General features: G+C 42.6%; 1 protein-coding gene across 4 annotated transcripts in view; it reads right to left on the reverse strand.

Annotated features, from left to right (window-relative positions):
• Window positions 1-26,088, reverse strand: part of CDH20 (cadherin 20) — a 417,999-nt gene that overhangs the window by 106,270 nt on the left and 285,641 nt on the right. The window contains exon 1 of one of the 4 annotated variants that reach the window (XM_083188072.1): window positions 443-461. The exons of the other annotated variants lie outside the window; for them this stretch is intronic. The gene's annotated coding sequence lies outside the window, so the exon portion shown is untranslated. Of the gene's footprint in view, window positions 1-442; window positions 462-26,088 lie in introns of those variants that run through there. 4 annotated transcript variants of the gene reach the window in all.

The following is a 26,088-nucleotide window of genomic DNA, read 5'->3' on the forward strand; positions in this document are numbered from 1 at the left end:
AAAAAAATGCACCCAGAAAGCCGGTATCCTCCAGCTCTATCCTGAATCCAGATCAGGACAGAAGTGGTACCAAATGGAAAAAGGCAGGTTCCCAACAGACTAAGGTGCCTCTCCACTCACCAACATGTTTCAAGCTAAAAAGCCCTTTTTCATTTATACTTGAACAGGTATTGCTTCCTGGCCAAAACCCGGTAAGTACCACGGACCTATAAACAATAAAATATACCGTCATCCCATATAATACAGTAAAATCCACCTAACATACACCTCCCCCCCCCATATCAACATAATGCCAGTCCTCCCGTTTAGTGCGGAAATCAGAATAAACTTTCAAATTGATGATCGTATGTTCCACTCCTATCCGGGTTTCCCTGCCACATTTTTGTATTCACTCCATGTTCACACAGCTTATCTATATGCCGCATATCACCCTCGTATTCACCAGAAGTGTGTGATCATCAATTCCCTCAGCTGGAATGTGTGGCTTCTTCTCAGTGGACCGCAACATCCAGCTGGTCACCTGCATATGCCCAGCTGGAATCTGGGAGTGCATCCAATAGAACGTTGCCCATTTTGATTGGTCCCGTTTTGCATTGGAATCGATGCTGGCACCATAATGTCCTCCGCATCATATCCTGGTGTGCCATATTTCCATGGTTGGAAACAAAATACATGTTGTTATAAAAATTAATCTTATCCTAGATTAATAAGAAAAATATTTAGAGTGAAATCAATTATGTATATTCATTAAAGAAACCTTTGATGTGAACATAGGGCTTAGCCACAAGGTTAGTATGGCAACTGAGGGAGCTACACTAGCATTTCTGAGGATACGTGTATATTTACCCCAAACAACAGAGAGTTCGTGATTTAATCTTTGGGGATTTGGGGACCGCTCTGTGTGGTGTTCTTCAATGTGTTGTTAGAAGTTGTGTGGTGTTTGGTAAACCCAGGAGCAGTGGCGGCTCCTGCCTTTAGACTTAAGGGGGGCTGAAATTTCCTGGGTACTGCTCATTTCAAACATTCATTAATTATTTGCACGTTATTAGTTTGATTTGCACTGTACAAGTGTATGCATTTACTGTAAATAAATTATATGCACACAAACACAGGTACAGAGCAAAATACACACTTTTAATAACTTTAATATTAATTAAAGTACACAAAATGATACTCTTAATAAAGATCTACACACAAATATTATTAAAATAAAATAAACTTCCATGCGCCTCTCTGGTGCAATGCATACCTTCCTTCAGCTACATCACACGGAGGGGTAGATTTATTAAGTTTGGTGAAGTGATAAACTGTCTGTTTTTTATCACCGTCCAATCAGCTCCTACCTGTGAAGTTACAGGCTTGGTTTGAAAAATTACAGGTAAGAGCTGATTGTCCAGTGATAAAAAGTAGACAGTTTATCACTTCACCGAGCTTAGGAAATCTACCCCTGAGTGACTCACTGAAGTCTCGGCATGCACACTGTAGAGAATTGCTTATGGGCTGCACAGACAGCAGCCAATGGAAGCACTGTAGCTCTGGTGATGTGCACAGAATGGCGTCCTGTTGGAAGATATTGCTGTCATCACTCCATGTACTGGCAGCCTAAAAGGGGAAGGAGTTTCCAGCTCTGTGTATGATAAGCAGTAGGAGCTTCCAATAGGAATATACTACACACTGAACTCCTCCCCACAGGGTTGGGCTGTTGCTGTGTCTGCCCATCCGTTTCATGGAGCCTAGTGAGAGAAGGTTATCAGCGTGTCAGAGACACAGACAGTCAGTACCAGAGCTCCGGAGGTAGCAGGAGCCTCCACTGCCCAGGAGGACACTATTTGGCAGCAGTCTAAGAGGCGCAGAACTTCTTCTATATATTTTTGAATCAGTACTTCTCTTGCACTCAGTACACCTCTGATGCTCAGTACACCGCTGGCACTCAGTACATCTCTGGTGCTCAGTACATCTCTGGTGCTTAGTACACATCTGGTGCTCAGTACATCTCTGGTGCTCATTAAACATCTGGTGCTCAGTACTCCTCTGGTGCTCAGTACTCCTCTGGCGCGCAGTACTCCTCTTTTGCCCAGTACACCTTTGGCGCTCAGTACTCCTCTGGTGCTTACTACACTTCTGTTGCTCAGTGCCCATCTGGTGCTCAGTACTTCTCTGGTGCTTAACAACCTCAGCCTACAGTGATCAGAATAACATCTCCGGCCCTCCCAGAAAGGACGCAGGAATTTAGGGTAAGATAGGGACTGGTGGCTGCTGGACCGCGAGCGCCTATTGGCCAGCGGTCCAGCGGGAGCTATGAATGAATTTTACATAGCAGCACGGACGTCTCTCCCGCACACAGCGGGCAGGGGAGCAGGCGAGCGAGCAAGTGAGCTGGCGGCACAGCTCCGGCTCCATGCTATGTTCCTGCGCCTGGAGCGTGTGCTCCGCCGGCTCCGGGCTCGCTACGCCTCTGTCATCCATAGCCATGTTTTTGTTCCAACCAGCCAGATCTGAAGATAAATCTGGTAGTGGTCTAGTGGTCTTAGTTTGCCACCACAGGTGGGGTGAAATGTATATATGTAAGGAAGCAGTGTATGAATGAAGGAGAGCATCAGTGCATATATGTATGGATGAGTGCATCAGTGCATGTATGTATGAATGTGAGTGTCAATGTATGTATGAATCAGAGTGACAGTGCATGTACAGTATGTATGAATGGGAGTGGCAGTGCATGTATGTATTTATGAGATCGGCAGTGTACTGTATGTACAGTAGGATTGGGAGCGGCATGTATGAATGAGAGCGGAAGTGCATGTACTGTATGTATGTATGTATGTATGTATGTATGTATGAAGGAGAGCGTTAGTGCATGTATGTACAAATGAGAGCAGTAGTGCATGGATGTATGAATGGGAGCAGCAGTGCTTGTATGTATGAATGAGAGTGGCATTACATGTATGTATTGTACTAAAATTGGAGAATACATAATATGTGTCCTTTGTGGGATGGCCATGCTTCTCACTTTGATGACCACAACTACCAGAGGTTGACCACACCTCTTTAGTGGGCCCCTGCAGTGACAGTTCTTTGGTGGGCCCTTAATGCCTCAGTCCGACACTGTGCTCAATACTTTTCTAGTGCTCAGTACACCTCTGGTGCTCAGTATACCTCAGATGCAAGTCTCACTCCCCTTCTCACCTGGAAATCCCTGCTGTCACGTTAGCCATTCAATTCTACTTCTTCACATTATCTATCACGCACACCTCTTTCATCCACCACCACAATCTCTTTTATTTTCACCAAGTTTTAGCAGACCACTTTATAAGCAAGGTAAAAGCTACACATAGGGAGAGATTCCATAAGTTACTTCCATGTCATCAAAGCATGTTATCTAGGTGTGACATACTGTACTTCCCTATTCCTGCTCATATTCATAATCCAACATAAACCTACAATGCTTTATATTTCACTAACACCCATGAACACTGCCATGTGGACCTAATATTAACAATCCTCATTTGTGTCCCAGATTTCTGTGTTTCTACAGTCTTAAATTATTCCCAATACATTTTCTATTTCAAGTCCTCTGCTGGTATTCTATAAAGTCTACGGTCCCCTACAAATGATGTCTACTTACTGAAGTACTACTGCTCCTACTCCTACGTATTTCCCTATCCAGTCCTATGCATTACACACAGAATTATCTGCTTGTCCCCCACTTCACTTCTAATGGTGTCTCACACTTTAAAATGTTGAATCCTTCTCTTTTACCCATTACATACCAATACATGAAATGTCTTATTTTCTCAACTTTAGGTCCAATATAAAGAGAAACTTCATAAATAAAACAATGCTGGACATACGTGACATCTGCTGTGGCAAAGCACAACCATCTACTGATCATACTAATCCAACTTCTGTGCCTGTATTAAGCTACACTTAGACCTCCTCACCCATTAATTGAATAAGACTTGTATTTTCCAGTGAAGCCTTTAAACAAAAATATGTGCATACATCACACACACACACGCGCACACACACACACACACACACACGCACGCGCACGCGCGCACACACACACACACACACACAACTTATTCCCTCATTACTCCCTATGTAATGTAACCATCTCAATTTACCTTTATCATCTAATGTATCACTCTCTTTTGTCTTCCCCTTTCAATTTTATACCATCTTCACTATTCACCATACACAACCTGTACCCCATGCATGCACCCAGTTTCCCCACTGTGGCCCCAGAAAGAAAACTCAGTCTTCCTGATGTTACTGCCTGTTCTGCACACTCTGGGTGAGATTTAATAGGATGAGAGATTCAGAAACTGAGAGATTTGGGGAGAAATCTCCAGTTTTTTAAAGTGGCAATCTTTTACACTTCAAAATCAAACTGGTTTTGCAGTGTAAATGATTGCCGCTTTAAAAAAACCTGGAGATTTCTCCCCAAATCTCTCACTTTCTGAATCTCTCATCCTATTAAATCTCACCCTCTACATCTGAACCAATGAGGATTTGAGAGAGGTAAGACTCACAATGGCTTCAGAGCAGGAAGTGCAGCATGGAGATGAAAATAGGATGCTGGAGGGAGAAACAACACTTTTTTTAAGGGCCAGTGTAATGATGGGCATCAGTGGGAAAATCATTAATGGTTATCATCAATGCTACTGTTCTTGGTTAAAATAATGGCATTAACCAGCAGCAATGGAACCTTGTATGATTTCACCCACTGATGGTCATCCCTACACTATTACTAAGCAGGCAGGCAGCATGCCAATAAGAGTTGTGTCAGGGCTTCCTGGGTCATGTCAAGGGGCGGAATGGGTACTAAAAGTGGCCTTTGAAAAATTATTATTATAACTTTATTTATAAGGTGCCACAAGTGATTCGCAGCGCCGCACAAAGGAACAGTACAGGAAGACAAAACTGAGCATTACATTGAATAAATAACAAAAATAGAGTAGACGTAAAGAGGGCCACAGTTCAATACACATTACAGCTTAAATATAAGTAGTGAGGACTCAATTAACATACTACTAGAGGCTTGTGGCCAATGATGGAGATGAGTATGTGGACAAAGATGGTCACTGAGTGTTGGAGTATAGGAGAGCTATGAGTGAAATGTGAAGAAAAGAGGGCTTTGACTACAGGAGGGAAGAGGGCCCTGCTCTGAGGAGCTTACAATCTAGTAGGAAGGGGATACAGACAGATTACATGAGGTGCAAGTAAGTGGGAGGCGGCTTGATAGCAGGATGTAAGCAGGCAAGGGTCGGAGAACCAGCCTCTGGACTAGTTTGTGCAGCGGACGGGTACACTTTGATGAATAGGTCTGTTTTCAGTGTCTAGAAGTGCCCTAATGTGGGCGGCACCAAAACAAATGTAGGCGAACCAAGACCAATATAGGAAGAAATTGATACATCACTACACATGTGTGGAAGATGTAGGCAGTATAGACCCCAGACCTTTAAGCTTCTGTGGCAAACCACAAACCTCCGCATTTCACATAATGCCCCACCTTCAGTAAGACTGAACAAAGACCCCAAACCTCCATCCAGCAGACAAAAATCTCATTGCCAAAATCCCCTGAATATCACAATAATCCCCACCAGTGGGGTTTTTTACATATAAGCTGCAGGGCTGCAGCCCCCCCCCCCCCCTCAGGTAAAATCTGCCACTGTCTCTGACTAAGTGAAGCCAGATGCAGTCTGTAAGACTGCTCTGGCTTCACTGTGACTGGCAATGACTTCCTATTGGAAGTCCGACCTGCCAGTCACCCAAGGCAGTCCCATCGGGAGGTGTTCCCTCCCTCAGGGATGCTTCTACATGGGCTGCTGAGTGGCAGTCCATAAAACCAGGTCCCGCACATGCGCAGTACAAGGACGATACTGTACATGACCTGGGACCCTGAATATGCCTCCGGGCGCTGCTGCAAAAGCAGACCATAGAGGCTGGGGCCAGCGCATGCACAGCACCGAAGAAGCTACTGCGCATGTGCCGCCCATGCAACGGGGACCGGGACTGGCGGCCAGGGCCTAGGCTAACGTGTGGCAGCCGGAGAGGTCCAGGAACGCAGCAGTGGCAGCTGCGGCAGCGAAGAGGGGGGGCCTGCATATCGGCTGCCCCCTTCCTCCTGAGAGGTAAGAGCCGCACCCCTTTCCCAGTGGAGCCCAGAAACACCCCAGAAATTTTTACACCCTGATATAGCGACCACTCCTATCCCTTTAACAGATCACAATGGATATAGATTGGCGCCTGCCTTAGAAGAGTATTTGCAGCATTGGGTACTTTGCTCTGTAACCATACAAAGCCTGTTTGCATGGGGGACAGAAGGAGAAGCCAGAAATCTTACCCTGTAATGGCCAATTCACCCCTGTATCTATCTATCTATCTATCTATAAAACAGAAGTAGTCATACAGCTCTCCTTAAATTTTCTGTGCGTCTTCTGCTTAGACATAGTTATATAAGCCTACATATACTTTTTTGTCTGCCAATGAAATACTAATGCACTACACATTTGAATTTAATTTATTTCAATTTAATGTATGTGCTTTATTTTTGATCTGTGTCCTCAAAGTTTCACAACAATCCCAGAGAATCATAATCTATGTTAAAAGAAAATAATGTTGCCTAGAGCCAAAGACCACAGAGGGATAGCATTATGGGGGCATTGTCAGAAGCTATTTTGTCTTATTTCAGCAGTCGAGCTCTGTAGAGCTGCATGTCCCTCCAGCAGTGAGGCGGATACCTTTGTACAAGACAGTAGTCTATGAGCAATGACAGGAAACGGTGGGCTACAGTATATTAGTAGGGCTAAAAAGAAAATAAGTAATTGTTTACAAAATAGCATATATTCTAAGTAACTAATTAAGACATCAGGTTGTAAAGTCTGCATCACAATGTAACCCGCCTGATAGTATCGCAATTCATTGATCGTTTACAAATTTGCTAGTATTCTTGACAATTAACAATATAGATTTTCAAATATTGCTTTTTGTAATGCTTATAAACGCTTACAGCATGTAGACAAACATGTATACTGTATGACAACAAAACATTCCTTTTCTAAATATTTCAAGGCAGATAAAGGCTTCACAGCTAGGGTGGCCAACCTCGGGATCGGCGGGATCCCAGGATTTGTCCTAAAAAACGCCAGGATTTGAATCCCGGGATTAGATGCCCATGCGCATATCTAATGCCGGGCAGCGTCTGAGCGAGTGCTCAGACGCTGCCCAGGAGTTCCTGATCCCCAGACTGCAGTCTGGAGCGGGTATGGGCAGTCAGACCTGCGCAGCATGACTGCCCATACCCGCTCCAGAGTCATCTCTCACCATTGAGTCCGGACCTGTAACTGTTTGCAGCGTCGGCCGCCCGCCCTCCGGGCAGCTCTGCTGCTGCTGCCACTGCCACCGATGCCACCCACTCCTGTCTGCAGAATGTCTGCCCTGCTCCCGGCAACCCGCTCATGTAAGTAAATGAATGTGCGGGGCGGCCGGAGCGGGGGGGGAGGACTGGGCTTCTTTTTAGTATGCTTTTTTGCCTAAACTGCTTAGAGATGTCAATCCCGGGATCCTGGGAATCCCGGGATTGAGCATTTTTCAATCCCGGTTCCCGGGATTGAAAAATTGCCCTGGGATTGGCATCCCTATTCACAGCCAATAAGTATATTGTAATGTTTGCGCAGAGCTGGTGGAACCTGGTAAGTGGAGTAAGCTTTGGGGGGAGGGGGGTATGGGGCACCAAGCCAGAAAGGTGCCCCCTTCCGTCAGCTATCTCCCACTGCGTCGACAGAATCTGCCATTTAAAAAAGCAGACAGGGAGGGAGCAGCACAGCAGGAGCTCAGAGCCTCTGCCCTCATACAGACAGAGACCCTGTATCCCTCCAATGATGGCGGCTGCCTTGTTGGGGCTGTTGTAGCATCTGACAGGGGAGCACAGAGGGCCCAGAACTGCAGTGCAGATTCTGGGTGTGCTGGTACGATGTGTGCCTGCAGCCCTGGGCAGTGAGCATGGGACAACCCCCCCCGCCAGGGCAAAGAGCATGTAAACCCCAATGGACAACAAGCCTCTAATTCCCTCTGGCAATGAGCATATAACCCCTGTGGCAAAGATCATGTAACCCGCTGGCATTGAGCATGTAACCCTCTGGCATTGAGCATGTAAACCCTGGCAACAAGCATGTAGGTAAGCCGCACTTATGTGTTATAATATGTAGTAGGCTTTACAGTACTGTGGGGCAGATTTATTAAGCTCGGTGAAGTGATAAACTGTCTGGTTTTTATCACTGGCCAATCAACTCCTAACTGTGAAGTCACAGGCTTGGTTTGAAAAATGACAGGAAGGAACCGATTGGCCGGTGATAAAAAACAGACAAGTTATCACTTCACCAAGCTTAATAAATCTGCCCCCATATGTGGTATCATATTAAATAGGGATTATGGTGTGCTATCATATGTAACAGATATTACAGCATATGGTATCATATGTAATAGGCATTACGGTGTGTGGCATAATATGTAATAGGCATTGTGGTGTGTGGCATAATGTGTAATAGGCATTACTGTGTATGACATAATGTGTAATGGGCATTAGGATGTGTGGTATAATGTGTAACGGGCATTTATGGTGTGCAGTATAATGTGTAATGGGAATTACGGCGCTCTACCTGGGGCAGTATTTGCAAGAGGCTCTACCTGTAGCAGTGTGCCTAAGGAACTCTAGCAGGCACAATGTGTATAAGTGGCAATACTGTGTGGTGTAATGTGAATAATGGACACTACTGTGGGGTGTAATGTGAATTGGTACTATTATGTGGCCACACCCCTTCCTATGAAGCCACACCATACATTTTTGACATGCGCCTTTGGCATGCACTATCACTGTGTTTAGTGTAAGGTGGACATCAATTCCTTTTCTGGCACAGGGCACCAAAATATCTATTTACGCCACAGTTGGTACTGGGCACATTATTTGTATAAGAGACACTACAACTATGGGGATTACACACCCTATTTTCCCAGTGTGCACCATCAGCTGTTTCTTAAAAAGTATCGGAGGGTGCAAATTTATAGCTGGCACCAAACACCCTAGCACCAGCCCTGCATTTGTGCATTTGCAATAGGAACCAGTAGCCATTCATGATTTTGAATAGCTGAATTCAGTGTAAATTAACATTAAATGGCATTCACTTCCACCAGATTCAATGGCATCTGACATAGGTAAGCCACTATTAAACGGTAACGCAATCATGACACGAGCATTGACTGATTGAACCATTGAAATTTGATGTCAATGGTGAGTCATGGATTATGTGTATGATTGTATTGAATATTTCAGGGGTTCTCAAACTCGGTCCTCAGGACCCCACACAGTTCACGTTTTCCAGGTCACCCGGCAGTTGCACAGGTGCATTCAATACTCATTGACACATTTTACAAGATCCACAGGTGAAGCTAATTATATCACCTGTGATTATATGAGGAGACCTGCAAAACATGCACTGTGTGGGGTCCTGAGGACTGAGTTTGAGAACCTGTGGAATATTTGATGCATTTTCATAATTCTACAGCTTTATGTAAATTGTTCCGTTAGTTACATACAGTATAATTCAAAGCATTGTCCAGTCATGTCGCAGTTAAAAGATGATGTATTATTAAATGTTCATAATCTGTTTCTTTTACTGCAGCAACACAGATCATAATCAACTGTAAGTTTCTAGTTTTCTGTCTTCTGTCTATTTAAGTTGCTATTGACTACTTAGGTATCGCTGTCATTTAGAGACTAGAATATGCATACATTACAGTAGCTGTTGCAGTAAGAATAAATACATATATTATTATAATAACAACTCCACTTGATGACTAGTCCCATATTTCTTCAGCTGAGGTCTTGGTAGTGGTTTTGTCAAAACACCAGCTGTCATTTTGTCAGCCTCACAGTATACAGAGAAAATCCCATCAGGTTCCATTAGATCACATAGATGGGGTTATCTGACATCAATATACTTTGTTCTGACATTGATTCTCTTACTATTTGCAAGCTTTATACACCCCTGGCTGTTTCCCTATATAATTATTGGTTGATATTTTTTTCATGGCTTTTTTCATGATACTCTAACAGTTGTCTATATGTAAGCACATCTTGACCAATATACTGTATGCTGCAGCAGCTTACTCTATTCCTGTAGGAGATAAGGCAACGCGACTTGTATACTGGATGAGGAGATTGAGAATGGCTATTTGCAATCCTCTAGTTTGAATAAGGGATTTGGACATATATATTTACAGGATCTACCAGCCCAATCTAGTCTACATGTGCATAGCCTGGCACCTATTTCTTATAAATTAATTTATGTCTGTTAAAGATATTGCCTATGCATTCCAGTCACTGAGATAATGTATTAATTCTCCTGCTGCGGTCTGCTATTAGATTGTTAGGTACAGTGGGCCTTATTCTGCTTGGTGCGGACCATTCCGAATTCTTTCGGAGGGCGCATGCAACGTAGTGTCTCCGCACTTGTTCTCGCCAATACCGTCCAGAAATGTGCACCGAAGCAGCTCGGGAAATATGGGCGTAATATGGGCATCATGTGGGCGTACACAAGGGCGCGGTTTCAAAGTGGGCAAAACTGGGCGTAAATCGGGTCGTACACGTGGGAGTGCACGAACTATGGTAGGCGTGCATTGGGACAGGACACCGACTGCAAGCGAACCAACACGCATGAAATATGCGGTGTCCATAAGCAAGTTTCAGTTTGCGGAGAGCACTTGTTCATGCGCTAGGCATTCGGTTTGCCCAATTAGTACGCCCGCACCTGAAGCACTCTCAGCTGACCACAATACAATCCACTACTCTACTCATTAGACATTAATTACACTCTTTTCACAGGTTCAATTGGAACCACTAAGACAGGTAAAGGGGCAACAATGAAGTAATACCACTTGACATGATGTAAGGGTTAATCTAAAGTGTTAGTAATGTGTTTAAGTATCAATTAGGAATTAATTGATTACATTTAAAAATAATCAATTTTTTATGAGGTTGGCTAATTGCATAAGTGTGTCATGTTGCAGATGCATGAGTTCCGAATAGAGTAGTGAGGTTTGCGGAAATACACCAAATCGGTGCGTATGGCCAGCTTCCCGTCCGTTCGGACGCTGTAAGACTGTGCAGAATGATCTTTGTGTTCCCACCGCACACGCACGTTTGGATGAAGTCCGAAGACACTCCCTCTTCTTAGAGACTCCGTCCGAAGGGATGCGGGCAACCTGTGGGCGTGTGTTCTTAGAATGTCCGCACGTCGTGGCGTTCAGTTCAGTCAGTTCCGAAAGAATTCGGAACGGACCGCAATAACCAGAATAAGGCCCAGTATGTATGTTGACTAATTATTCATTAATGTGGATTGGTCCACAATCAAGTTAATAGGATATTTAGAGGGTTTTGTTAAACAGATAGTGCATCTCATTACTGGACTGAACAGATTATGTTTAATATTGGTATAGTTAGTTAGCTATTTATGAACTGACCTCCTTATTGTGTCAGAGATCCTATGTTCTAGAGATTGGTGCTGCTAATGGAAACAGTTGAATCTTTGTTATGTTTGGCAGTGTAAATTGATTTTAGCACTTTAGCAGGTATAAATAATCAGTGATTTTTCCCTCTGCAATAGTGCGCCCGGTTTTTCAAGTGAAACACCTTTGATAACAGTACATATGTGTCCCTCTTCAACTATGATGAGTTTAGCAGCATGCTGTAGCAGGACTGTGAAACAAGACTGCAATTGTGGTAAACCTCCATTGAAGTCTATGATGAGAACCATTGTATCCTGTTATGGAAACCCCCCATTAACCTTGTGTTTTCCATCATGAACCAAAATGTTAATAGACGTGAGCTTTGTAATTCCCCTTATAAGATACAATGTAGCAGCTCTCACCATGATCTTTAATGGTACTTTACCTCAGTTGAAGTCAATAGAGGATGGTTTGATCGACAGCCTGCTGCTCACAGCCATTCAGTGGGCAGCTCCTATGGATGTGCCTGCTGATAGGTTTGTTGCTCTTAAAATGACAGGCGTCACCTATTGTAAGTCCCGCTCATTTGCATAGAAGAAGTGTTTGGGTCTTCAGGTTTACTTTTCAACCCTTGGGATATCAACTTGGACTGAAGCGGAAATGACCTACAATACATTAGGAATAGGTGAGTATGTTTTTATACATGCTATGTGGCTGCTACTGGATAAGAGGATGTGAATGGCTACATGAAGTGTACTGTAGATAATAAGTGTGAGTGCAAGAGTTTTGTATTAAAGTTAAAGTGTTTTTTTTTTTTTAATATATTTATTATAGTGGGACTAAAGGAACTAGCAGACTCTTGTTTCCACACATGATGCTACTCATGGTTTTCAAAATACCAGCATGCATGTAGCATGTAGCGCAGCTAATTCCATTGTGATTTACTATTGTAGACAGTGATAGAACAAACTAGGTAACAACAGACAGACATGGAAGTAGGAGGGCCCTGCTGCAAGCTTACATACTACAATATATTTTTTACAATTCTAAACTAAACTAATGGAATATTTATTCTGCCCCCCCCCCCTCTCTTGTTGTCTGGAGAGGGGACCTCTTTTTGGGGGGTGGGAAACTTCCCCAGGGAACATAGGGGGTTATTATAGTTCACTCTTTCTGACAAAATCCTTCTTAGATGGACAAAACCATGTGCACTGCAGGTGGGGCAGATGTTACTTGTGCAGATGTAATTAGATTTGGGTGGGGTTTTACTTCAAAGTGAGCTATATATTGCAGTGTAAAAATAAAGCAGCCAGTATTTACCCTGTACAGAAACAAAATAACTCACCCAAATCTAATTCTCTCTGCACATTTTACATCTGCCCCCTTCAGTGCACATGGTTTTGTCCATCTAAGAAGGATTTTGTTATAAAGAGTGAACTAGAATAAGGCCCACAATCCAGGGCTGACTAGTTATGGGGCATAAAGCTATGGCCAGGGAACCACTATAAACATGTCCCCTGGCGGTGGCATTAACTACCTGGCAAGTGGAGCCTGGGGCTGTTTTTTTAAAATGCAGATTACCTCTACGTCTTCCCTCCTTTCATATTTTTGAAACCCAGACCAGTCCAAGAGCTCATTCCTGGAGCCTAAGATACAGGGGAACCCTACACAATTTCTCCCCAGGTACTTTTGGAAGCAGAACAGACTCAAAGTGCAATGGTTATGCTCTGAGGGGAACTTGACATTATTTGTAAAATTTTAACTATTTCCAAACTTTTGCAAACAGAACCATGCACAGATCTCAATGATCTATGCATGCTTCTGGCAAACTGGCACCTATAATGAAACTAGCATTACAAGGTGTGAGTTTACAAAAAACTTGTATGGACAAAATATTTGCTGAGTTGTGGGACAAGCGACTGTGTGTGAGAAGGTGCAAGTTTATCCTGCACATTTAACCCTGTTGTATTTGCATGCAGCTTATGAATTCTTTGGCGGGTTTATTTTATGCTGACATCTGAGTGTGGACACACCCCTTCCAAATCTACATTTTTCTGCACGTTTTACATCTGCCCCACCTACAGAGCAGCATCTTTTTTTGCCAAGGTGCAGTTACTTGCTCTTTCTGTTTTGCTCCCAACTCAAACACTAATCAGCACAAGCAATGATCAGTAAGCTTTTGTAAGCATGATCAAATTTAATCAGCCAGCATTTTATAGTTCTATTTTATAGTGACATTTTCAAAATGTATATTAAAATTTAAATGCCAACTACTGGATGTTTGGAATATGCTTTGCGATTTTAAATAAGTGTATATTGAAGTTTGTGCTGTGAACGTGTTTCAGCTCTTCAAAAGTTAAATTCAATGAAAGTAACTTGATGGTTAGTCAAGTGAATCATAATTGAATTTGGGAAAGAAAATTAACTCTGTACACACATGCAGGCTGCAGCTGAGGGTGCTGAAACTGGGAGCATCATCTTATATTGTGACAAAAAGCAAACTTTGTACATTTGAAAGTATTTATAGATAAATAGATAGATAGATAGATAGATATCAAAGCTTTAGTCTCACTACAGTATATTTCTGCTAAATTTAAAAATATTACGAATAAATATTAAGGGCACTAAATATCAGACAAGAAATTGAACATTACATCTCAATGGTTACAATAATATACCGGTACAATAGTTAGTTGTCTCTCAAGACCTGCTTTTTCTTTCTTGTTTTACCTTTACACAGTTCACTACAGTTTCAATAATCCTCCTGATTCCGAGGCTCTGTCATTTTTTTGGACTTTTCAAAGAAATAGTTTCACATTACTGAGAATGTCTTAGAAAAGTGAATCATTTCTTATTTGAGAAAAGCCGAAGAGAAGCCCAGCAGACCAAAGATGCAGTGATGAATTACAGTATGTGACCAGGTAGTCAAAACAGCTCATCCACATCACTTGTCAGATTCCATTTCATGTCTTTTAGTTTGTGTATCTCTTTTTGTCCTCCAGTAGCATTGTAATGGGCTGGTACCCAAGCCAATATGTCAATGCATGCTTCAGTACACACACAGAAAGAAGATCTCCTTTTGTTTGGGTCCTGGATGGCTGGGTGGTTTTATGCATCAGCAAGCAGTGGCTTCCCTCACAGTGGGAGCTTTGCAGTAATTGCCGGAACAAATTATACTGGGGCAATCTGTTCTTTCTCCCTTTGCAAAGCAGAAAAAAATGCAACACCAATGTTGACTGCTTACAATGTAGCGTAGAAATAGATTGGATACAGTTAGAGAAAAGGATCATACTAAGAACAATAGTTTTGGGATATGCTATTTTCATGGGTGCTAATATGTTGTCTGTAGCTTAATGGATTGACAAAGCATGAAAACTATTTCATTCTTTGGATGGTGCATTATGTTGTCACATAGATGTTAGACCTTTGTTTATTTAATGGATAATCCAAATTGCAAGCGTAAACGAATTCATTTGATAAGCCATTATGCCATATGTATATTTGATTTAGGGGAGGGACTCTTACATGTTAAAATGAATATATTAAACGCACTGAGCTGTGTTATATTATCAGTTGGGTTACATCATTTCAGAACAGATAGTCTTATATGATGTTGCTGAAAATGTAACAGACATGTAGAGTATTATCTACTAGCTGACCCGCCCGGCGTTGCCCGGGAAAACCTTGGGTTTTTTTTATTTCCAAAATTGCTGAAAAATGTAATCTTACAGTATGCTGTGCCAAAGACCTAAGATTGTAATTTGTTGTAGATTTCACCATAATGTTAGAATGTGTTTGCATTGATACTCAATGACGGCAATGAATTCAGGTGTGGTGGTGTTGTTTGAAACACAACGATCCTGAGTTGATAACTTGTATGTGTTGATGAATTCTACATCCACTCCTGAGATTTAGCACCTATGACATAGCCTCCAACATCTGAGGGTCAGAAATCGGTACAAATTCAGAAAGGGATGTGGCCACACCTCCATTTCTATACTTTCAATGGTACAGTTTCTAGGATGTGTAAATACAGGTGCTGAGTGCGTGGAGACCGGGGTGGGCATTACTTACCGCGCCATAATTAATAAAAAATTCAACGTTCCCTGCCACTCCCGCTCCCCTCACCAATCCAGCCTGCAGCAGTCTCTGAGGTCTGGAGATCTGTAAAGCACATGCACCGGTCATCTCTACCAGTGGGCAGCCCCTGAGTGTGGGAGCATGTCCGCAGGCCTGGCCACATGAAGTCATAACGCGACGCAGGCTACCAGCACAACACTGCAATGCACCACTGGGAATGGGTGCAATGGGCCAAATTCTTCCCTACACCCGCCGGGCCAATCCACCGATCCAGCCATCGCAATCATCAATGGGTGCATTGATAAGGTTTGGAGTGTAAGAAGTTGAAGAATAAGACTGAGATAAAGATTTTCCATGTTAAAGTGTACAATTGACTCAATAAATCATGAAAAGATATAAGTGTACATAGAAGTACAATCAAGAAATGAAAGTAGGATTAAAAAATAAGTTCTGATTCAAACTCATAATTGTTTGGATGGGGTGGGTTGCCAAACAAATCTATAGGTGGAGGGGGATATGGATATTGTGGGCATAATTGGTGTTTGGTACACCTACAGGGGCTACTCATTTGATGGGATTTTCACTACAGTGTCATGGTCACAGTGTCACCATAAGGGGATTCCCAATTCGGGTCTTTTAGGAACCCTTTACAATCCCGTAGGTCTCTTCTCCTTGAGCCTACGGTCTCCCTTAATAATAGTCAATCACTGAGGGAGACCATAGGCTTTAGGAGAAGAGACCAACGGGATTGTAAAGGGGTCCCTAAAAGACCACCTGAACCCCAATTGGATTTCCCCCTACGGTGACACTGTAGTGAAAATTTCTCATCAACTGGGGACCCCCTGTAGGTGTACCAAACACCAATTATGCCCACAATATCCATACCCCCCTCCACTTATAGATTTGTTTGGCAACCCACCCCATCCAAACAATTATCAGTTTGAATTAGAATTTATTTTTTAAACCTACTTTTATTTCTTGGTTGTACTTCTATGTACATATATTTTTTTCACGATTTATTGAGTAAATTGTACACTTTAACATGGCAAACCTTCATCTCAGTATTATTCTTCAAATTCTTACACTCATAACATTCAAACGAATACATGCAGCGCTCATGCCCATCGACCAAACATTATCTATGAACCAAAAGAGTCTGGGACACCCTCAAGGCAGAGCAGTGCCTAACATACAACTGACAGGGTGAGTGCAGTGTACCCACTTTGTATTGATCAAGGGGTGCATTGGCCAGGACAAAGATTTCTCAGTGCAACTGGCTGGGGAGCGCAGTGACAGGCTGGAGGACTGGAGAGACGGATATGCGGAAAAAAGAAAAAACGGTACATTAGGTACAGTTTTTATTTGCTGGTACAGACTGTTAAATAAACGTCAATTTTTTATGTATTCTGTGTGTTGTACTGTTTTTGTTTGTGTGATGTAGTGTATGTGGTTGTGTGTGTTGCATGTATCTGTCCAATGCGTAAGTGTGTGAGGTGTACTATGTATATACAGTATGTGTATGTTGTGTCTTTGTGTATATGTGCAATGTTTAAGTGTGTGTTTTGTGTATTTTGTACTGTTTTTTGGGTGTGTGTTGTGTTGTTAGAGGTATGTTATGTGTGTGTGTGTGCTGTGTGTATCTGCCCTATGTGTAAGTGCGTAAGGTGTGCTACGTATAAATGTGTGTGCCGTGTGTATCTGTGCAATGTTTAAGTGTGTGTGTTCTGTGTATTGTACTATTTTTGGCTGTTTGTTGTAGTGAATGTGGGTGTATGTTGTGTTGTTAGAGGTATGTTATGTGTGTGTGTGCTGTGTTTATCTGCCCTATGTGTAAGTGCGTAAGGTGTGCTACGTATAAATGTGTGTGTGTGTAGTGTGCCGTGTGTATCTGTGCAATGTTTAAGTGTGTGTGATCTGTGTATTGTACTGTTTTTGGCTGTGTGTTGTAGTGAATGTGGGTGTGTGTTGTACTGTGAGTGGTGTGTTATGTGTGTGTGTGTTGTGTGTATCTGCCGAATGTGTAAGTTTGTGAGGTGCGCTACATATACATGTGTGTGTAGTGTAGTGTAGTGTGCTGTGCCTATCCTGGCAATGTTTGTGTGTGTTTCTGTATCTGCACAATGTTTAAGTGTGTGTGTGTTTGTTGTACTGTTTTTGGGTGTGTGTTGTAGTGTATATGGGTTTGTGATGTACTGCATGTGGTGTGTTATGTGTGTGTTTTGTTGTGTGTATCTGTCCAATGTGTAAGTGTGTGAAGCTCGCTACGTATATATGTGTGTGTTGTGTACTATGTGTGCGTATATGTGGTGTACTGTGTGTGTGTGTGTGTGTGTGTGCACGTGTACAATGTGTACATTTGTGTGTGATGTGTGGTCTATGTATATCCTCATTTATTCCTAATTGTTTAAAGTCTCCACCATAGTGTTAGAATGTGTCATTCATACTCAATGACAGCAATGAAATCAGGTGTGGAGTTGTTCCTTCGCAACGGTTTCCCAGATCGTCGATCCTTTTCCCAGATCATCAATTAAGGCAAATTAAAACTTGTGTTTTTTAAATTTCTAAGTGAAATTTCCCAAAAACGGCTTCGAGGTGCACACCACCGGGTACAGAGGTATCTTGTTGCAGAATTTGGTGGCTCTGAGTGCCACGGTGTGTCCGCAATGCAACGGACACGCACACACACACACACACACGCACACACACACGCACGCACACAGACTCTTCAACTTATTATATAGATTACAATGGGCCTAATTCAGTACCACTTATAAGTAGCGGCCATTTGCTGCTTAGCGAGCGGCGTAACACTACCCATCAGGGCAACGTACGTCTGTCCCCGCCACCCTGCAAACCCCCTCTGAACCCCCTCCGAACCATGTGAGGGGATGTATGCAAACACATCCCCTCGCATGCAGCCGAAGGGGAGAGAAATCATTTGATGGTCACTGACCATCGAATGATTACTATTCCCTTTGGAAATAAAAGTTAGCTATCCACCGAAGATGGGGTGGGCACTGGTGCCATGTGATGTCAGCCGCCTTCCTCAAGCAGGGAACACCACACCTGCGTTCCCAGGGGAACGTCCAGCGTTTTCATGGGGACACCCATAAAAAACTGGATGTTCCCCTCCAGCCACCTCTTGCCCCCTCATCCCTACCTAGTATGATACTCGCCAAAGGCATTCACACAGAGGGTCTGCACATGCCCAAATACGTGCATGCGCACACCATCGGAATGGGGAAGAAATTCTGCCGGCGCTACGCTGATAAAGTAGCTTAGAGAAGTAAGGCAGCCGTTGGGCGTACAGCTGCCAGGATTCAAACATAGCGTAGCGCAGAGCTGGCGCCGTGAAACGACACAAGTACTATCTATCTATCTATCTATCTATCTATCTATCTATCTATATATATATATATATAGACGTACAGTCCCTTTATACTATCATCCCTCACACAGCTGGGATGGACGAAGTCCGTAGAAGTCTGATGGCGTCTTCACATACGCAGCCACCCATAGATTTCCTATTGTCCCTGATTAATATCATTTTGACAAAAAATTATTTTGTTTACAGTAATCATTATTATGGTCAATGCAACGGGACCGCTATGGGTAGCAATATCGCGCCGGCATACGCCAATATTTATATGGCGGCCTTTGAGAATAAATTTATCTATACTACCTATGGTGACAAAATACAGAAATTTTTCAGGTATATAGATGACATATTTATTGTGTGGTCAGGCACCAAGGCAGAATTTGAGTCTATGATAGGATGTCTTAATTCCCTAAATGAACCAGTCAAATTTACGTTCAATATCGACAGAACAAGGATTAACTTCCTCGATGTGACCCTATACCGTGATGGAGATAGGTTGGGGACAACTCTATATAAAAAAGAGACTGATCGTAACACCCTCCTCAGAGCAACTAGCCAGCACCCCACGACTCTTAAGGAGAGCCTCCCAGTGTCCCAATTCCTAAGGGTCCTTAGGATTAACTCCTCTCAAGAACAAGCCTCAACACAAATAAATGAAATGAGGGACCGATTCCTCCAGAGAGGGTACACCACCACTACTGTCGATAGATGTATAAGAAAGGCATACACTCGACATGCAGAGAGTTATCGACCTGAACAACACCAGCGAAAGATGGAAAGGATGACATATGTGAGCACGTATGACCATACTTCCAATACTGCAAATAAAGTCATCAAGAAATATTGGCCCCTATTGACCACGGACCCAGCACTCAAATTGGAGCGGACACCACCACCTATGAGTGCATACAGGAGGGGACCCAACTTGCGACAACTATTAATGCGCCCTCTTATACAACCATCTCCCACTGTTGATACTTGGCTCCGAAGCAATAAGATTGGATGTTTTAAATGCACATCATGTACCACATGTAGAGCGATGCTTACTGGATCATTCTTTGCCCACCCGCATTCAGGCAAGAAAATTAAAATTAAACATAAACTCACATGCACGATGGATCATGTGATCTATATGCTCACATGTCCCTGTGGACTGTATTATATTGGACTTACGACCCGCAATTTTCGTGATCGGATGGCGAACCATCGATTGTCTATAAGATCTGCCATCGAAACCGGTAACTCTGACAAACCGGTTGCCCGCCATTTTCTCAAACTCAAGCACCAGACATCATCTCTTCGGTGTATGTTAATAGATCATGTGCCTAAACCTCTCAGAGGTGGCAACAGAGAACTAATTCTCAAAAAGAAAGAAGCACGATGGATCTTCACACTAAATACCATCGACCCCAATGGGTTGAATGAGAATAACCCCCTTAATGTGTTTTTGCAATAGGTGGTTTACCTGGTTGGCAGCTGGTCTGTAGACACAGCACACATGACCTCCTATCATTTGCCATAGTTCTTTTAGTGGCGTGAGGGGTGTCATGTGTGATTTTTAATATATATGTGATGCAATATTTTGTATAACACTCCTGTTATTGGTGTGATATCTGTATATACTGCCTTGGTGCACCCATCTTTACCTGGCGTAGCCTAATCATTATAGTTGTCCCTATATCATATGCCCCATTCCATAACACATGTGTGAATCTATGCAACCCTTCCTGTGCCAACTTTTGTAGTATGCATGGGTGATTTTATGTAACCCTTCCTCTTCTCAGTATGCGTGCTGGCTATGTTCTATTAGATCCAGCGATGCCCTGATATGGGTTAGTGAGCGATGCACTCACTCCTGATTATTTGTTATATGTTGTTCGTTTTTACTTTATAAGTATGTTTTGTCTTTACTCATATTGGATGATGATTTGCTGTTGTCATGTCGGTAGTACTGACATGGTGATTTGATATATCCACCGCTATTGGTTCAAACCCAGACATATTGTAGTTAATACTACATATGCATATGTTCTCTTTACAAGTACGTCCAAATTGTAATAGTGCTGTGTAAGGTCGTAGCTTGACACGCTATTTGGACCGCAAGCACTTACATTGGATGGATGGCAGTCATGTGACTGAAGCCAGCTGAGTTCACTACCCAATCCGCCGTCCGGGACAGGTGGAACGCAGCTGACACGCATACTTCCGGGTCCGGGTGCCGTATGTGACAGCGTGCGGCCCTGGACACCGATGGTATCGCGGCTTAGTGCGTCTCCGCATGATCTCGGCGGTCCAGGTAGTTTACCTGCATACTTTGCCTTCCCAGTGGTTTGTTGTATACACGATGATTGGCTGCTTTTATTATCTTATGGCTAGAAGGTTGTTTGGTTGCTGATTCACAACACGGGCGCAGTCTGATGACTGTAGCCCATTAGAATTGCCATACGCACCTGATGGATAAGTAATTAGTGGGAGTGTTGTTCCCTGATTGGCTATGGTATATATGGGGCACCTTGGTAGACTCAGTGTATGCTTGGCTTACCTGGGTGATACATTGAAAAGCATATCCTGTCTTGACAAAGACCCTTCGGGGGTCGAAACGTCGACCATGATTTAACGTTCCTAATAAAAAGCATCTATTTTATCTGCAAATTGGTGAGTGCCCTCTCTGGTTTACAAATCAGGACTTTGTGAATATATATATATATATATATATATATATATATATCTTCCATAACGAAGCATGGGTATTCAGCTAATATAATTTAACATTTAAACAAGTTTTGGGTTTTTCATTTAAACTTGCTGTCCTTCTTTACTTTCAAATACCATTTTTACCATAAAAATGATTGCAGAGGCTCGAATACAGTCCATGCTGCAGATTTATTTTCTCTACTACAATGTATTGTTACAGGGCCAGAATGGCCTTTCTTATAAGCTTCTGCTTTCAGACTTTTCATTAATTCTGCAATAGGTATTATAAATAATTGGAATATAATTTTGATCTTATACCACTAGAATTTTTTTCGCCCTGTTTTAAGCAACACAATAATTATATTTGTGGACATTGTAAACCCACAATATATTACATGTTTAATTTATGGCTGTATTGATATATCTTTTTTACACTAAATACAGATGGAGCGGGTCTCGCTCTTGCAGGGGATGGCGGAAGATTTGCCAGCCGCCATCCCCCGCCAGCCACCGTAAGGGGACGCGCGCACACGAGATGCGCACGCGTCGCCTTACAACGGGGCTCCCCCCGGGTCCCCACCGCCTCACCAAGGTTCGCCCGGGGTCCCCGCCGCCTTGCCGCCCCCCCCCCCCCCCCCCAACCCTGTCTGTCTCCCTGAAGCGGAGACGGACAGGGTTCCCGTCCCCCCACCAACGGGAAACTGAGACGCGTGTGAGACGCACGCGCATCTCAGTTAGATGGGGCGCCTCTCCGCCAGATTCTGGCGCAACGCCAGCAAAAATGAGAGGTGCTCCATCTGTATATCTTTCAACTATATATTGTATAGTCTTTTGATTGTTGTTGTTTTGCTAATGTTACTTCATTAATAATATAACTGGGATATTATTTAATTAATAAAATGACTGGTTATTTATGATGAATGAAGGCTTATCCTATGTGAGTACAAATTTTCTCTGGGTGTGATACAGTATACTGTATTAGGTCAATCCCAAAAGGTCAACAGGGGCTAGGGGGAGAGTGTAACTACCTTCTGCCCCATCTGTGTCACTCCTGTCTGTTTTTCTTCCCCTTTATAATGGAAGTTCTTACAAGCATGGTCCTCTTCCCTCATGTGCTTTTCCTTCTCTTACCTAAACCATCTTGCTTGCCTGCCAGCTAAGCCTGCATCATAAGCATGTCATCTGAAGCATGAGTGTGATTGGAGTTTAGACTGGATTTGGACTTACTGTACACCCACACATTGCATCATTTCATTTTTATTTTGCACCAATTATCATCTCTCAGAGCGTCTCAGTTGATAAAAGCTATGTATTACTTTTTTGTTTACTGTTTCTTTACCATGATTTGCACCATGTACCTCCACCCCCACTGTATGCAAAGCCTGTATGCTGTACCATCACTGGTTGCACACCCTGCCAGCAACAAGCTGGCAGGGTGTGCCAGCTATGATCAAGATGGTGCCGCAAGTGGCTGCCTAGGAACAGTGCCACTCAGCCATATGTACCCCTGTGTCTCCCCTGTCTCGCACACTGCATAGCAACCTAAAACTGTACTGTCCCTGCTTAACTATTACCTACCTGGCTGCTGCAATGTTCAGTGGCACCGCTGTTGGCTGCCTATGCGCTGTGCAGCAAATATATGTTCCCTGTGTCTACAATCCCCAGGGCACATCGAGCGTACACCTGTATGTGTTATGTATATCTGTACTGTCACTGTTTAACTGTTACCTAAATGGCAGTTGCACAGCAATCCAAACCAAATTCCTAGTGTACGCAAGTATATCTGCCCAATAAAGCGGATTCTGATCTTTGATGGCACCAAATCCTGCTGTTTTCTGTCACCCATATACAGATGTACAGTATTCACGCTAATTGGCGCACATGCATACCTATGGTGCACACGTTATACCATGCACGTTGAACCTGTGAAATAACTAGAGATGTGCAGGTTCTGATTACTGATTACTCTGATTTACTCTGATTTCAAAGCAGTATCTTATTGGCTATCCAAAATCACATGACATTTGTTGACAGTTAATAGCCAATAAGATCCTGCTACTGTATGAAATCAGAGTAAATCAGAGCCTGCACATCTCTAGAAATAACATAGTCTAGATAAGGCTGGCTCCATATGTACTGTACTTATTTCAGTGTTGTCTGCGGATGCAGCTATGTTATAATAATAATAATTATTATTTTGTAAATATACTTACATAATGCCATTATTACTAAATGCCCAGGAGTTAAGAACATTTTAATAAGAGGTCTCAATATCAAGTTTGCAATTGAAACTATGTTTGACCATGGTGTGCTTTGCCCACTGGGCCCCTGCAATAGCAGAGAAGACATGTACTTTCAAACAATGGTTGTAAAGCTTTTTTTCAATCCTTCTAGCATAAAGCCAGTGGTGGGCAAAAAAAAAAAAAATTTTCCTTCACCCCAACCCAAGTTCACAATATTGTATGCCACATGACAGAGGGTGAAATGAAGAGACAGAAGAAGGTGACATCATCAGGAAGGGAAGGCAGAGGATGACATAGAGAGGCAGAAAGTGACAATGCAAGGCAACAGGAGGCAGGGGGAGGCAGATGGCGACAAGGGAAGTCAGTGGATGACAGGGAGAGACAGTGGGTGACAGGAGTACATGCACAATGTCCTGTGTGGTTCAGAGAATAAGGGGCATGTACAATAATGGGGGTAGGAACACAGTAGCCTATGCTCTGTCTCTCAGTTTGGCAGTCAGGCAGACTCTGACAGTGATAGCTACAAAGTGTTAATTCACAGACAGCAAAGAATCAAACACAATGTTCAGCTGTCTCATACCCTGAAACAGGACTCATTCCATTAGATGCAAAATGCTCTGTTCCTGTACTTCCTTGCCTTGCCACTGGCTGCTGTGTAGAACAACATTAAAATGGTCTCTGAGGATATAACTCTTTGCTAGTCTTGGCAGCATTGGGCCCCATAGTCCTGCAAAAAGCAGTGACTTTTTCAAAGGCAGTTATTTTAGCTGTCTATTCTACATCTTCCAAGCCATGCCATGATATATAGTGGAAATCTCCATATTCTTTCTATCGGCATTTATGTGAAAAATTTGTTTACTGAGAAGATGCATGAAATTTATCTTTCAAAAGATCTAGATTCAATTCACCTTTACAGTTCTTCAGTTTTCTTGGAAAAAAGACAAATCGTTGCTGAACTGTTATCTGTTCTTATTCACAGATCAACGGCCTGCAACTGCGGGACTTTTGCCATATGTTGTTGTGAAACAACTTGCAACTCCAGTATGAAATTGTTTTTTAAGCTACAGTATAAGGAAAATATTAAATTCTGCTCCCAGTCTCTTGGAATGATGAAAAAGATCACTGCATTCTCCATATTGCAAACTTTCCTTTGAAAGTTTGGCCGTGTTGAAATAGGCAGCTAGTTTGGAGGATGCAAATAACTTTGTTGAGCATTCAAAATCCAATACTGTTTAAGATATTTGGAAATGTTGTCCTGATGGTTCAAAAGAACTCTTGGACTCTGACTTATTTTACTTTGGAGTGCCAGACACCTATATACTCACACAAATGCACAAAATGGAACCTCCCTGAGTAAATCCTGCTTTTGCCCATATAAGATAGACCAAACATATGTTTCTTTGTGGGTTCTAGGATCTACTTCACCTATTTTGTGGAAAAGGATCTGAAAACATCTACCCCCAAATATCCTGCACATTTCTTCCTATCATTTCATTTTGAAGAGCGTCTTATTGTTGGATGTAAAATCTGCCATGGATCTTGCCACCAGCCTTGTCATGCAGTATACATTGCTACCTCTGATATAAACCGAGTGGTCAATTTTAGTTACAATTTCTCCAACAATTTCCCAAAACTCTCATTATGAGTGTTCTCCAGATTGTCAGTATATATAGTCAACTCCTTCATCACGGAGGTCATATACCCATTTCCATTCTTTTGTCTAATGGGTCTCTGAAGCATATTACATCTTCAACAGGATGCCTTGCTTAATCTAACTACTGCAGCATTCACTGTCAGAGTCAAGATAAAGGTTGGAGAACCATAACATAACTGCTGACAAGGACATATTCTTTGCAACTTATTGCTATTTCCAATAATATTATTCTTTCTTCTTATGCGTAGGAAAAACATCTTTACCCTGCTAACCTCTTTTTTACTCTGAAATATTCTATATAAAGAGTCATATCAAACTATCCATTCTTATTCTGTTTTATACTAACGGAAGTTTGCAGAATGCCTTACAATCTATCTCCCTGATCCAAAGCAAAATATCTTGCTGTTTCTCAAAAGTACTGTATTTCAGGGGCTTGTTTTTAGTCTATGTTTCCTCTCTTCTGTTAAGGTTTAAATATGAAACAGAGAAACAGCTATTACTATCCTATAAAAAGTATATAGGGAAACATGCAC

This window comes from Crinia signifera, chromosome 5 (genome assembly GCF_055691185.1).
Source record: "Crinia signifera chromosome 5, ASM5569118v1, whole genome shotgun sequence".
Classification (NCBI taxonomy): domain Eukaryota; kingdom Metazoa; phylum Chordata; class Amphibia; order Anura; family Myobatrachidae; genus Crinia; species Crinia signifera.